Here is a 7,963-nt window from a genome sequence, read left to right as displayed (position 1 = left end):
GGGTTTACTGTGTTGTAGTTGTGAGGTCTGACTGTGTTGTAGTTGTGAGGGTTTACTGTGTTGTAGTTGTGAGGTCTGACTGTGTTGTAGTTGTGAGAGTTTACTGTGTTGTAGTTGTGAGGTCTTCCTGTGTTGTAGTTGTGAGGGTTTACTGTGTTGTAATTGTGAGGGTTTACTGTGTTGTAGTTGTGAGGTCTGACTGTGTTGTAGTTGTGAGGGTTTACTGTGTTGTAGTTGTGAGGTCTGACCGTGTTGTAGTTGTGAGGTCTGACTGTGTTGTAGTTGTGAGGACTGACCGTGTTGTAGTTGTGAGGGTTTACTGTGTTGTAGTTGTGAGGGTTTACTGTGTTGTAGTTGTGAGGTCTGACTGTGTTGTAGTTGTGAGGGTTTACTGTGTTGTAGTTGTGAGGTCTGACAGTGTTGTAGTTGTGAGGTCTGACTGTGTTGTAGTTGTGAGAGTTTATTGTGTTGTAGTTGTGAGGTCTTCCTGTGTTGTAGTTGTGAGGGTTTACTGTGTTGTAGTTGTGAGGTCTGACTGTGTTGTAGTTGTGAGGTCTGACTGTGTTGTAGTTGTGAGGGTTTACTGTGTTGTAGTTGTGAGGTCTGACTGTGTTGTAGTTGTGAGGTCTGACTGTGTTGTAGTTGTGAGGGTTTACTGTGTTGTAGTTGTGAGGTCTGACCGTGTTGTAGTTGTGAGGTCTGACTGTGTTGTAGTTGTGAGGACTGACCGTGTTGTAGTTGTGAGGGTTTACTGTGTTGTAGTTGTGAGGGTTTACTGTGTTGTAGTTGTGAGGTCTGACTGTGTTGTAGTTGTGAGGACTGACCGTGTTGTAGTTGTGAGGGTTTACTGTGTTGTAGTTGTAAGGTCTGACTGTTGTAGTGGTGAGGGTTTACTGTGTTGTAGTTGTGAGGTCTGACTGTGTTGTAGTTGTGAGGGTTTACTGTGTTGTAGTTGTGAGGGTTTACTGTGTTGTAGTTGTGAGGTCTGACTGTGTTGTAGTTGTGAGGGTTTACTGTGTTGTAGTTGTCAGGTCTGACAGTGTTGTAGTTGTGAGGGTTCAATGTGTTGTAGTTGTGAGGTCTGACAGTGTTTTAGTTGTGATGTCTGACTGTGTTGTAGTTTTAAGTTTTAATGTGTTGTAGTTGTGAGGTCTGACTGTGTTGTAGTTGTGATAGTTTATTGTGTTGTAGTTGTGAGGTCTGACAGTGTTGTAGTTGTGAGGTCTGAGTGTGTTGTAGTTGTGAGGGTTTACTGTGTTGTAGTTGTGAGGTCTGACTGTGTTGTAGTTGTGAGGTCTGACTGTGTTGTAGTTGTGAGGGTTTACTGTGTTGTAGTTGTGAGGTCTGACTGTGTTGTAGTTGTGAGGTCTGACTGTGTTGTAATTGTGAGGGTTTACTGTGTTGTAGTTGTGAGGTCTGACTGTGTTGTAGTTGTGAGGTCTGACAGTGTTGTAGTTGTGAGGTCTGACTGTGTTGTAGTTGTGAGAGTTTACTGTGTTGTAGTTGTGAGGTCTTCCTGTGTTGTAGTTGTGAGGGTTTACTGTGTTGTAGTTGTGAGGGTTTACTGTGTTGTAGTTGTGAGGTCTGACTGTGTTGTAGTTGTGAGGGTTTACTGTGTTGTAGTTGTGAGGTCTGACTGTGTTGTAGTTGTGAGGTCTGACTGTGTTGTAGTTGTGAGGACTGTGTTGTAGTTGTGAGGGTTTACTGTGTTGTAGTTGTGAGGGTTTACTGCGTTGTAGTTGTGAGGTCTGACTGTGTTGTAGTTGTGAGGGTTTACTGTGTTGTAGTTGTGAGGTCTGACCGTGTTGTAGTTGTGAGGACTGACCGTGTTGTAGTTGTGAGGGTTTACTGTGTTGTAGTTGTGAGGTCTGACTGTGTTGTAGTGGTGAGGGTTTACTGTGTTGTAGTTGTGAGGTCTGACTGTGTTGTAGTTGTGAGGGTTTACTGTGTTGTAGTTGTGAGGTCTGACTGTTGTAGTTTTGAGGTCTGACTGTGTTGTAGTTGTGAGGTCTGACTGTGTTGTAGTTGTGAGGGTTTACTGTGTTGTAGTTGTGAGGTCTGACCGTGTTGTAGTTGTGAGGTCTGACTGTGTTGTAGTTGTGAGGACTGACCGTGTTGTAGTTATGAGGGTTTACTGTGTTGTAGTTGTGAGGTCTGACTGTGTTGTAGTTGTGAGGGTTTACTGTGTTGTAGTTGTGAGGTCTGACTGTGTTGTACTTTGATTTTTGTTATTAATGGAAAAAATTAATTTTGTTTGTTTTGTTGGCCCTAAATGAACAACTTGGCCTATATTTGTGAACTGGACACATTGTTTTTGACAGATTAACCTCTACAAAAATTATTATAAAATGATATCACGATCTAAGCAAAGGGACTTGTACCTATACAGGCGGTAGAGTACTGCATATCCATTAACATCATCAGCCCGGCCAATCAGTCTAGATGTTTCAATCCGTGTCCCGGAACGTCCTTGTGATAGTGGCGATCAACCCACTCAAAGCATTGATTCCAGTCTCTCTCCTCCTGTCTGTTCAACAGCCTGCATGATGCACGTTCAGTCGCCTTATCTAATCTGTGCACTACCATCTTACGTAACGTTTCGAATACACCCAAAAGCATGTGATGTCATCCAGTCTGTGCAGACTGGTAACCCTCTGCATCCTACTTCTACAGGAAACAGCCTCGATCCCTGCACTGTTTCATGAGTTCTGTATACTTGGCTCATTTCCTCTCACTAGCCTGGTCACACCGCTCCTCCCAGAGCGCAGTCAGCTCGATGACTACTAACTGCTTGCATTTGGCGGACCATATCACCACATCTGGATATACATGTATGTTGTCTGCATGACGTCCAGAAACACAAGTTTACTTCTCCAAGTATACTCCTATTTCCTATGACCGTGCCAGTTTTTTCCCGCTGCAGCTTCCTTCTCCGGCTTCCCTGCTTTAACAAACCATATGAATTGGTCATGCCATGCAAGTTTCCGCTCCGGCTGCTTTCATCTTGTCCAAGCTCTTTGCGAGCCCATTCACACTGCTCTTACTTTCCTTTGTCCGTTCTTCTACTTTTCTCCACGATGTCCGAATCTGGATTCCTGCGCGTCTCTACAGTTTTTGGTTTTTTTTCATATATTAAAATATGATGTACAGAAAACTGTGATGAAACTATTTAAGGTAAAGACGACTTTACTTCAGATACCCAATCAAAAGACCATGGGGTGTCCAGGCGATGTGTATAGAAACGACAATCTGGTACCGAAATTAGAGCATTGAGTGATATTGATGTAGCCACGGTCTTGCTGTCGTCACTAATTGCGGTGAAGGAGTCATGGTCAAGAGAAAAAAATAAACCAAAGTATGTGAGAGAAAAATATAGACCTACCGATTATTTAAGCGAGACGAGAGACAAGAAACACTACGATTTGTGCGCTCTAACCGTAAATGTGTATCATGACGTGACGATGGTTATTCATCAAAGTAATTATAACAACGACATGTAACGTGTTAGTATAAATGTGTACTTTCTTTATAGAAATAACAGACGCGGAGCAAGATGATTATTCTCAATGCATTTTGACAAAGATGGAAGATAGATGTGCAGTGTGCAGCTGGTAAAAGACATATGAGTATATGTCCTATATGAATTCAGATGGGAGAGGAGATTGCAAACAAATATTGTATCATAGGTCTGTGAATTTTAAAACGCACTTACACCTTTCAGATATAACTATAACCGTGGTCTTTGACATCGCACTGCTGACCTACTTACGGCATAATAAGCAAGTGACCTTCCAGCCTAACGGTCGTTTTGTCTCTCGTCTCGTCGCTTGTCATTTTGTTAAACAGTACTATGTTATACTGGTCAAAGTACGATGTTCAAAGTTTTATGCTTCATTGAAATCAGACCGCCAATTAAAATAGCGATCTCTTGTACGTTGCTCAAGCTGAAATGAGCAAAGTTGCTCAGCGCCGTAAGAGACAATATCGTCGAGTTTGGCAAAAAAAGTTACGGTTGGTCTTAAGTCTTGGTCGTAAATCAATAACAAATTACCCAGAATAATAAATTGATGAAAATCACCTAGAAGATATGAATAGCCATGTTATACATGTAAAAAATTCATGAGACGGCTGAGTGAGTTATCGTTCTTGTGATCCTTAGGTAACACTTCGTTATATATAGAAACTATTGTGGTACAATTATATCACTATTTATTTTATCATGAACGTTTCAAGGTCATACTCAATACGCGAAGTGAATGCATGGTTGTATTTACTGAATAGATTGGCCTACATGTAATATAGTTACAAAGTATACTGATAATTTTTGAAAGACGAGAAAACCGGATGTGTTATGCTAATGACTTAAATATCGTTTTATACTGCTGTTTTTTTTATCAGCAGACTAAGCATGATTTTATCTGCATGATCACATGATCACGAAAAACGAGAAAGGAACAAAAAGGAGAAATATATTAATGGACTAAACAATAAAAGGTGGATGCATTATACATTCAAGAACGACGGTTAGGAATTGAAAGGATTTCCAACGTTAACACTAAACGACTTGCAAAAATTAACTGCTGACGTCTAAATGTCTTAAATACGTATGTATATATATAGCAATCTTACATAATGAGTGAAGGCTGTTTGTAACTCGGTCGTGCAGCACATAAGCTTGAATATAGGCGTTGAGGAATATGAACAGAGTGTACACGTATGATCAATGAATAAAATTTAACTATAAAACTGTTCTGATTTATGAATATGAATTTTGTAATATAAACAGTTAATATGTAGAATTTTCCTATAAAATCTTTCTACTTGAACAAATTTGATGTAAGTAATTTGATGTAAGTAATACATACAGTTTGAGAAAAACTTCACCGTAAACTGTTCTAGTTGTATAAATATGAACAAAGTAATATAGATTGTACTAAAAATGAGTAAAACTTAACTGTAAATTGTTCTACTTGTATAAAAATGAACAAAGAAATATATACAGTTTGTACTTATAATCCATAACTTGCCACTTAACAAGCCTGTGCATCCATCTGTTAAAATACAGATTCCCTTTTCTTCTCTTATGACCTCAAGTGAAAGAAACATGAGTCATGAACGATGCATACAATAACCTTATGTTACCGTCGCTGCTTTGGGGTGATTGACAGCGAGTCAGACGTTTACGGTGAGGAGTGTGTGTTCTAAATCTTTATGAGAGATAACTAAACAAATAAAGAAACTATCGTGGTTCTTTAGATATATACTTGCAGATATAGTTTCCCTATTTAACCATATCATGATACAACGAAACTTATCAATGCCTTATTCTTTGCCATTTGTCGACAAGAGTCCAGCTATTCTGCAGGCGGAGTTGTATGATTTCCAGTGGGGCTAGATTTGGTGAAATTCACAAGCGGAACCGATAGAGTTATTTTGATTTCCCACGCGATGGAAGAAATAGGAAAGATCGTCTTTGGAAATATATCATTTCCTTGTCAACATGATAATGTATTTGGGAACATAATTAAATTGGATTGATCAAGATTTACATGCCATATCAGTGGCGTAGCAAAACATTTTTAAGAGTGTATGCTTTCAAGAGAGGATCCAAGGGCGAAGCCCCGGTTAAGGGGGTCTAGGGGCGCAGTAAGGTTAAAAAAGTAGGGCAAATATATCTCAATGGAATTCGAGTGTATGTTTAAGCATACAAGCATACATTATTGCTACGCCTCTGCATATGCTTTCCCGGAACACCTGGTCTTATCGTAAATTTACTTATTTCAATTTTTCCTTTAGTTAACATTTTGCCCTTGTGCTTTCTACATCTCGTCGATAAAGGAGACACAATACACTTACTCCATCGGAACACCTGGTCTTACTCTCTTTTTTTCACTTTTTCGAGAGTCTCTGTGTAAATCTTACTTTTGTCAATGTTTAGCCCATGTATTGTGAGTTTGAATCTTTTTGTTTTTGTCGCGAGTCTGAATTTCACGTTAACATTCGATTGGAATAGATATAGAAGTGGAATATGAAATGATATGAAATGCTTTGCTAGGCTATTGCTTGACAATTTACACAATTATCGTTTGAGTGCCGTCCGCTTCACTCACTCACTTTATATAGGGCAGGAGTTATGACGTTCATCGATTCCCAGACCGATATAAAAATGGCAATAGAGCGTCAGAATAATTTAGACAACAGGAGACAGAGATGCGTTGTTCCCGGTTCCAAAATGATGACCTGTTTAGTTGTTGCAGACCAGAGTACCATGTCTGATCTCTGGTTTATGGTGGTAGTTTCCTCTGAGAATTTCGTTCTGCCGATCAGTTCTGCCTTCATTTGCTAGCTAGTCTGTCGCTGTTGCTATGCTCCCTGTTCCCTCGACTCTTCCCTTTCTGATTTCACCTGATCTAATCAAATTACCAACTTTGGGTCCTTTTGTCACATTTCCTGGTTTCTTCCTATACACTTCCATTGTTGCTGAAAATATTGACCTTTGACATCTGAACATGAAGAGCAATTGAGAGCTAATCCTTCTTATGGAAAATGATCGAGAAAGTCTGAGTATTATCAACCAAACACAACATTTACAGAAGTGTATAGTAACAGTTACCCTAATATCACTCATACGCAAGCACGTCGTTCAAATAAGCATTGTCTGAAGTAAGAGTCAACAGGCAAAGGAGAAGTTGTGAATAAAACAGAGAGAGGGACGAACAAATACACTATCGAAGGAAAATCTTATCATTATAGGAAATCCCCCATCCACGGTGGCTGATAATTAATGTCAGAATAAGGTGGAATTTGGGACTAAACTTATCTGTACTCAGTGAAAATATCTTTAAAATTAAAATGATAAGCATACGTTGGATGTTGTAAAAATGTTATCGCTTATAATCTGAATTTGAAAACTCATTATCTGGAACAAGATGAACACTTAATATGGAGGATGTTAGGTATGTATGTTCTAAATGTTGTATGTAGTATGTCGTGATGTGCAATATTCAAACTCTAAATGTTGTTTGTCTTACATGTATGTCAAGCTGCGCAACATTCGAATTCTGAATGTTATTTGTTGTGAAGTGCCACATTCAAACCTCAAAATGTTCCAGTTCTGAATATCGAATGTTGTACACGTATGTTGTAGTACAAACTATTCAAACTCTGAATGTTGAGTATTGTACGCGTATGTCGTGGTACGCAACATTCAAATATTAAGAATGCGTCGCATTTCCTGGTGGGCAACATTCGAATTCTGAATGTTGCATATCGTACGGATAGAAGGTACAGGATAGAGAGATGAGGGTAGATGGTACATGGTTTAGGGCTGGGGGTAGCGGGTAAAGCGTTCGAATTCTGAATGTTAAATGTCGTACGGATAGAAGGTACAGGGTAGAGAGATGGGGGTAGATGGTACATTAGGGCAGGGAATAACGGGTAGAGGGTGAAGCGTTAAGGGTTAAGGTCAGAGGATAGGGGAAAGGGAAGAGGGTAGGGGTAGAGGGTGGCCGTTAGAGGGAATAGGGTAGGAGTAGAGGTTAGAGGGTACGGTGTAGGTGGAAGAGGGCATAGGGTAGGGTAGAGGGTAGATGGTAGGGTTAAAGGGAAGGGGAAAGAGGGTGTGGGGTAGGGATCACAACAGGGCGCCATGGCCTGGAAACGGTTCTTTGCAATATCTGCTTTATATTTATGAATGTTCTTATTTAGTTTTTACCAAAAAAGAAATACCTTGGTGTTTTGGTGGACGTTTTGATAACAATCATTTTCTTTGGCGACTTGATGGTGTAGAACAAAACAAAATATAACAAACAAACACGAACATCTTGGAATACCAATATCTAACAACATGGCATGTCCGATATAGATAGAAACAGACACGCATGCTTTTCTCTATTTTGACATCGGAGCAAATGTTTTGTCTTGTGTCTGTATTTCAGATGATCATTCGATTGGAATAGAAATC

This window comes from Ylistrum balloti, unplaced genomic scaffold, assembly GCF_031769215.1.
Source record: "Ylistrum balloti isolate Yb309-2 unplaced genomic scaffold, AGI_CSIRO_Ybal_v1 Utg369806, whole genome shotgun sequence".
Lineage (NCBI taxonomy): Eukaryota > Metazoa > Mollusca > Bivalvia > Pectinida > Pectinidae > Ylistrum > Ylistrum balloti.
Note: the sequence above shows the minus strand (reverse complement) of the source record.